This window comes from Panthera leo, chromosome B4 (assembly GCF_018350215.1).
Source record: "Panthera leo isolate Ple1 chromosome B4, P.leo_Ple1_pat1.1, whole genome shotgun sequence".
NCBI lineage: Eukaryota > Metazoa > Chordata > Mammalia > Carnivora > Felidae > Panthera > Panthera leo.
Window position 1 is genome coordinate 4715662 of NC_056685.1, and position 8081 is coordinate 4723742.

Here is an 8081-nt window from a genome sequence, read left to right on the forward strand (position 1 = left end):
CATATATATTTATAAACCATATATTTTTGTTTGTGTACGTACCTACTACTTATTTGTTAAACGTTAGCAGATATTTCCTCATTAGCTTATTTTGTAAATTTTTCCTTCTGTTGCTTGATTTCAGTATTACAGAAGAGCTTTAAGTGTTTATATATTCAGATACACATACTCTGAGAGTGTTCCCTCTTCATATTCGGAATGTACTTCCCTGGCAAGGGCCAGAGCAGGTATGTTATTTTTGTTCTGTTCTGCTGGTAAGTATTTAAGTCTGGAATTTTTTGCGGCGGTTAGAATCTAAGTTAATTTTCCTCCAAGTTAAAATAAATTTCTTTAAAATATTATTAAATAGTAACTTATCTATCTTTGTGTTAATTTCCTTTTATTGCATACAAGCATACTCATTTTATTGCATTTCACTTTATTGCACTTTGCAAATCTTGCCTTTTTTTTTCTTAACAAATTGGAATTTGTGACAAGCCTGTGGCAAGCATCTATCAGCACCATTTTTCCAACAGCATTTGCTCACTTTGTGTCTCAGTGTCACTTTTTGGTAACTTTTGCAGTATTTCAAATGTTTTCAGTATCATGGTGATCTATGATCAATAATCCTCGATGTTACTGTTGTATTGTTTGGAGGCTCCGTGAACCACACCCATGGAAGACCTCAAACTTACTTGATAAATGCTGTGTGCTCCACTGACAGGCTGTTTCCCTCAGTCTCCCCATCTCGGGCCTCTCTATTCCCTCAGATGCAATAATGTTGACATCAGGCCAATCAACATCCCTACGATGGCCTCTACCTGCTCAAGTGAAAGGAAGAGTCGCACATCTCTCACTTTAAATGAAAAGCTAGACATGAGTGAGCTTAGTGGGGAAAGCATGTCGAAAACCAAGACGGGCTGAAAGCTAGGCCTCTTGCAACAAACAATTAGCCAACTTGTGAAGGCAAAGGAAAAGTTCTGTTCTTTTTTTTTTTTTTTTTAACGTTTATTTCTGAGAGAGTGCACGTGGGGGAGGGGCAGAGAGAGGGAGACACAGAATCCAAAGCAGACTCCAGGCTCCAAGCTGTCAGCACAGAGCCCATCTCGAGGGCTTGAACTCACAGACCGCGAGATCATGACCTGAGCCTAAGTCGGACGCTCAACCAACTGAGCCACCCAGGCACCCCAGGAAAATTTCTTCAAGGAAACTGAAAGTGCTACTCCAGCAAATACAGGAATGATAAGAAAGCAAACAGCCTTATTGTTGATACAAAGTTTGGTCTAGATGAAAGAGTGAACCAGACACATTCCCTTAAGCCAAAGCCTCATCCAGAGCAAGGCCCTGACTCCTCAATCGCACAGAGAGGTGAGGAAGCCGCAGAAGAAAAACTCGCAGACCTGGGTTGCCCGTCTCCCGAACAAAAACCTGCGTGGTGAAGCAGCAAGGTCCAGAAGATCTAGCAAAGAAAACAAAGTTGGCTACGCCAGCTTATCAATGTAGATAAAACAGCCTCATGTTGGAAGAAACCACCACATCAAATTAGGGTCTTCGTTTTCTTCATATGAATACCCAGAAGTGGTAGTTCTATTTTTTATTTTTTTGAGGAACCTCCATATTGTTTCCCATGATGGCTGTGCCACAGTGCGGTGTTCCCTTTCCTCTGCGTCCTCACCAATGCTTGTTATTTCTTGGGGTTTTTTGTTAATAGCTATTCTAACAGGTGTGGAGTGATATCCCATTGTGATTTTGATGATTAATGATGTCGAGCATGTTTTCGTGTACCTGTTGGCCAATTGTATGTCACCTTTGGAAAAGTGACTGTTCAGGTCCTCTGCCCGTGTTTTAATCAGCTCATTTGTTTGCTATTGAGTTGTAGGAGTTCTTTATATATTTTGGGTATTAACTCCTTATCAGATCTATGATTTGCAAATAGTTTTCTCTCATCCAATAGGTTGGCTTTTTATTTTGCTGATGGTTTCCTTTACTGTGCAGAAGTTTTACTTTTTTTTAAAAAAAAGTTTATTTATTTTGAGACAGACAGTGATAATGCAAGTGGGAGAAGGGCAGAGAGACAGGGAGACACAGAATCCCAAGCAGTGGGGATTCTGCACCGTCAGTGCAGAGCCTGATGGCAGGACTCAAACTCATAAAACCATGAGATCACAACCCGAGGCAAAACCAAGATTTGGACACTTAACCGACTGAGCCACCCAGGCGCCCCAGAAGCTTTTTACTTTGATGTAGTTCCAGTTGTTTGTCTTTGCTTTTGTTACCTTTGCTTGTGGTGTGAAATCCAAAAAAAAAAAAGAAAAAAGAAATCACCAAAATCAATGTCCAGGAACTTACCGCTCATTTTCTTCTAGCAGTTTTATGTTTCAGGTCTTAGGTCCAAGTTTTTAACCTATTTTGAGTTGGTTTTTGTGTATTTTACAAGAGTGGTCCAGTTTCATTCTTTTGCATGTAGTTATCCAGTTTCCCCAACACCATTTGTCCAAGAGACTGTCCGTTGCCCATGGTATGGTCTCGGCTCATTTCTTGTGAATTGATTCACCATATACACTCACGGACTTATTTCTGGGCGTGCCGTTCTGTTCCATCAATTTATGCGTCTATTTTGTTAAATTCCAGTGTAGTTAACATACAGCGATATACTAGTCTCAGGTGTAGAATACGGTGACTCAGCAGTTCTGTACATTACTCGGTGTTCACCACGATAAGTGTACTCTTGATCCCCTTCGCCTATTTCACCCATCCCCCACCCAGTCGTCTCTGGCAACCATTGGTTCTCTGCAGTTAAGAATCTGTTTCTTGATTTGTCTTTCTCTCATTTCCTTTGTTCATTTGTTTCTTAAATACTGCATATAAGTGAAAGCATATGATATTGCCTTTCTCTTTTATTTTGTTTAGCATCATACTCTCTAACCCATTCATGTTGTTGAAAATGGCAAGATTTCACTCGTTTTATGGCTAAATAATATTCCACTGTGTATATATACCATATATTTATCGATTCATCTATCTACAAATACTTGGGCTGCTTCCATAACTTGGCTGTTGTAAACAATGCTACTATAAGCATGCAGATACATGTATCCCTTTGAATTAGTGTTTTTGTATTTGGGGGGTAAGTACCCAGTAATGTGATTGCTGGATCATAGAGTACATCTATTTTTAACTTTTTGAGAAATCTCCATACTGTTTTCCACAGTGAATGCACCAGTTTGCATTCCCACCAACCGTGCACAGGGCTTCCTATTTCTCCAGATGGACATTTGTTATTTATTGCGTTTTTTTATTTTAGCCATTCTGATTGGTGTGAGGTGATATCTCATAGTGGTTTTGATTTGCATTTCTCTGGTGATGAGTGACGTTGAGCATCTTTTCATGTGTCTGTTGGCCATCTGCATGTATTCTTTGGAAAAATGGATGTTTATGACTTCTGCCCATTTTTAATTGAATTTTTTTTTTTTTTTTGGTGTTGAGTTGTATCAGTTTCTTATATGTTTTGTATACTAACCCATTATCAGATATGTCATTTACAAATATCTTCTATTCGGTAGGTTGCCTTTTAGTTGTATTGCTTGTTTCCCTTGCAGTGCAAAAGCGTTTATTTGATGTGGTTCCATTAGTTTATATTTGCTTTTATTTCCCATGCTGCAGGAGACATAATCTAGAAAAATATTGTTTCATCCAATGTCACACACATTGCTGTGTGTGCTGCCTGTGCTCTCTTCTATGATTTTTATGGTATCACGTTTAGGTTTTTTTTTTTTTTTTATCCATTTTGAATTTATTTTTGTATATGGTATAAGAAAGTGATTCAGTTTCATTCTTCTGCATGTAGCTAGCTGTCCAGTTTTCCCAACATCATTTACTGAAAATTATCTTTTTTCCATCAGTTATTCTTTCCTGCTTTGTTGGAGATTAATTGACCATATAGTTATGGGATTATTTCTGGATTTTGTATTCTCTGTATTAATGTACATGGCTGTTTTTATGCCAGTTACCATACTGTCTTGATTCCTACAGCTTTGTAATAAAACTTGAAGTCAGGAATTGTGATACCTCTAGCTTCGCTTTTCTTTGCCTTTGGATATTCAGAGTCTTTGGTGGTTGCATACAAGTTTTAGGGTTGTTTGTTCTAGCTCTGTGAAAAATGCTGCTGATATTTTGATAGGGATTGTGTTGAATCTATAGATTGCTTTGGATGGTAGAGTCATCGAAACGATATTTGTTACTCCAACCTATGAGCGTGGGATGTCTTTCCATTTCTTTGCATCATCTTTAATTTCTCTCATCAGTGTTTTATAGTTTTCAGAGTGGTAGGTCTTTCACCTCTTTGAGTTTATTCCTAGGTGTTTTATTATTTTTGGTGCTATTATGAATATGATTGTTTTCTTAATTTCTCTTTCTGCAGCTTCATTCTATCATGTATAAAAATGTAATGGATTTCTGTACGTTGATTTTGTATCCTGAGACTTTACTGAATTCATTGACCAGTTCTAGTGGTGTTTTGGTGGAGTCTTTAAAATTTTCTGTATATACTTTCATGCCATCTGCAAATAGTGCAAATTTTACTTCTTCCTTACAATTTGTATTCCTTTTATTTCTTTTTCTTGTGTGATTGCTGTGGCTAGGACTTCCAATATGATGGTGAATAAATGTTTTGAGTGGGTATCGTTGTCTTGTCCCTGGCCTTAGGGGAAAAGCTCTCAGTTTCTCACCATTGAGTACATTATTAGCTGTGAGTTTTTCAAACATGGCCTTTATTGTATTGAGGTATATTCCCTCTAAGCCTGCTTTGTGGAGGGTTTTCATCATGAATGAATGTTGTGCATTTTCAGCGTCTATTGAAATGTCATATGGTTTTTATCTTTTCTCTTGTTGATGTGATGTGATGTAGCATGTTGATTGATTTGCACATACTGAGCCACTTGGCACCTGGAAATAAATCCCACATGATCGTGGTGAATGACTTTCTGGGTGTTTTAATGGATTTGGTTTGCTAGTATTTTGTTGAGGATTTTTACATCAATGTTCATCAGATATTAGCCTCTACTTCTCTTTTTTTGGTGGTATCTTTATCTGGTTTTGGTAACAGAGTAATGCTGGCCTCATAGGTTGAATTTGGAAGTTTTCCTCCCTCTTCAATTATTTGGAATAGTGTCAAAAATAGGTAATAACTCTTCTTTTAAATGTTTTATAGAGGGGCACCTTGGTGACTCAGCCAGTTGAGCATCCAGCTCTCGGCTTTGGTTCAGGTTATGATCTCAGGGGTTTGAGCCATGCATCAGGCTCCGAGCTGGCAGTGCAGAGGCTGCTTGGGATTCTCTCTCTCTCTCTCTCTGCCCCTCCCCCACTCAAGCTGTCTCTGTCTCTCCCCAAATAAATAAACTTAAAAGAAACTACTTTCTTAAAATTAATTAATTAACTAATTGAATGTTTGATAGAATTCTCCAGTGAAGCCATCTTGTCATGACTTTGTTTGTCGGGAGTTTTTTGATTACTGATTCAATTTCATTGCTGGTAATCAGTCTGTTCAAATTTTCTTCCTGTTTCGATTTTGGCAGGTTATATGTTTCTAGGAATTTATCCATTTCTTCTAGGTTGTCTGATTTGTTGGTCAATAGTTTTTTATGATATTCTCTTATAATCGTTTGTATTTTGTGGTATTGGTTGTTAATTCTCTTTCATTTCTGATGTTGTATATTTAAGTCTTTTCTTTTTTTTTACGAGTCTGGCTAAAGGATTATCAATTTTGTTGGTCTATTCAACAAACCAGCTTCTGGTTTCATTGATTTGTTCTTTTGTCTTTTTAGTTTCCATTTCATTTATTTCTGCTCTAATCCTTATTATTTCCTTCATCCTGCTACTTTTGTGTTCCGTTTGTTCTTTTTCTAGCTCCTTTGGATGTAATGTTAGGTTGTTTGAGATTTTTCTTGCTTCTTAAGGTAGGCCTGCATTGTTATAAATCTCCCTCTTAGAACCACTTTGTCTGTATCCCAAAAGTTTTCAACTGTTGTGTTTTCATTTATATTTGTTTCCATGTATTTTTTATTTCTTCTTTGATTCCTTGGTTGTATCATTTTTTGGTTAGTAGCACGTTGTTTATTTTCCATGTATTCTCTTTCCATTACTTTTTCCCTGTGGTTGATTTCTAGCTTCATAATGTTGGTCACTATGGTCAGAAAAGACGCATAATATGACTTTTGTCTTTTGAAATCTGTTGAGGCTTGTTTTGTGGCCTAACATGGTCTACCCTAGAGACTATTCATGTGCACTTGAAAGAATGCGTATTCTCCTCTTTTAAGATGGCATGTTCTGAATATATCTGTTAAATCCATCTGGTGCAATGTGCCATTCAAAGCCACGGTTTCCTTGTTGCTTTTCTGTTTGGATGATCAGTCCGTTGATGTAAATGGGACGTTAACATCAAGTACTAGTATTGTATTACTATAGATTAGTTCCTTTATGTTTGCCACTAGCTGCTTTATGTATTTGGGTTCTTCCATGTTGGGTGCATAAATATTCACAATTGTTATGTGTTCCTGTTGGCTTGTTCCCTGGATGATTATATAGAGAGTGTCCTTCTTTGTCTCTTGGTTATAGTCTTTGTTTTAAAGTCTATTTTGTCTGGTATAAGTATTGCTACCCCATATTCTTTTCACATCCCATGCATGATAAACGCTTCTCCATCACTTCCCTTTCACTCTGCATGGATGTTTAGGTCAGAATTGAGTCACTTGTAGGCAGCATATGTGTGAATCTTACTTTTTATCCATTCCATCACCCTATGTCTTTTGATTGGAGCACTTAATCCATTAACATTCAAAGTAATTCTTGATAACTATGTATTTATTGCCTTTCGTTACTTGTTTCCAAAGGTCTTCTCTGTCCCTTTCTTCCCTTGCTCTCTTGTTTCATAATAAAGTGGCTTCCTTTAGTTATATAATTGGCTTCCTTCCTCTTTATTATTACACATCTATTTCTGGTTTTTGAATTGGGGATACCATTAGGTTTGCATATAATATCTTCTGCATATAGTAGTATATATTAAGTTGATGGTCACTTAAGTTTGAACCTGTTCTTTTTTGGGGAGATGTACCAAATTCCTTAATTTAAAGGAATGGTATAAATGAAAGAAGTTAAGTAGATGTTTTGGTACAACTTATAGAAAAGAGAACCCATTCGTTACTGTTCTCCCTCCCATCCCCATGTTTTAAGTATATGGCATCATACTTTACATCCTTTTATTTTGTGAGTCTCTTGACTGATTCTTATGGATATACTTAATTTTCCTGCCGTGATCCTTCCTACTTTTCTTACTCCTGTTTATGTTCTTTCCACTCAGAGTCGCCTTTAACATTTCTTGCACAGCTGGTTTAGTGTTGGTAAATTCCTTTAACTTTTGTGTTTCTGGGAAACTCTTTATCTCTTCCTCTATGCTCAATGATAGCCTTTGGATACAGTATTCTTGGCCGCAGATTTTCCCTTTCGGCACTTCAAATATATCATGCCACTCCCTTCTGGCCTGCCAACTTTCTGTTGAAAGATCCACTGATAGACTTATAGGGTTTCCTTCATATGTAACTGTCATCTTTTCTCTTGCTGCTTTTTAAAAAAAATTTTTTTTTAGTGTTTATTTATTTTTGAGAGAGAGTATAAGATGGGTAGGGGCAGAGAGACAGAGGGAGACACAGAATCTGAAGCAGACTCCAGGCTTTGAGCTGTCAGCACAGAGCCCTACGTGGGGCTCAAACCCACGAACTGTGAGATCATGACCTGAGCCGGAGTCAGATGCCTAACCGACTGAGCCACCCAGGTGCCCTTCTCTTGCTGCTTTTAAGATTTATTTCTTTATTACTACTTTTTGCCATTTTAAGTACCATATGTCTTGGTGTGGACCTTTTTGGGTTGATTATGTTGCAGGCTCTCTGGGCCTCCTAGATCTGGATTTCTGTTTCCTTCCCCATATTGGTACTCTTTTCAGCTGTTATTTCTTCAAGTAATTTTTCTGTCCCCTTTACTCTCTCTTCTTCTTCTGGGATCCCTATAATGTGAATGTTATCATGTTTGATGGTGTCACTGAGTTCCCTAAG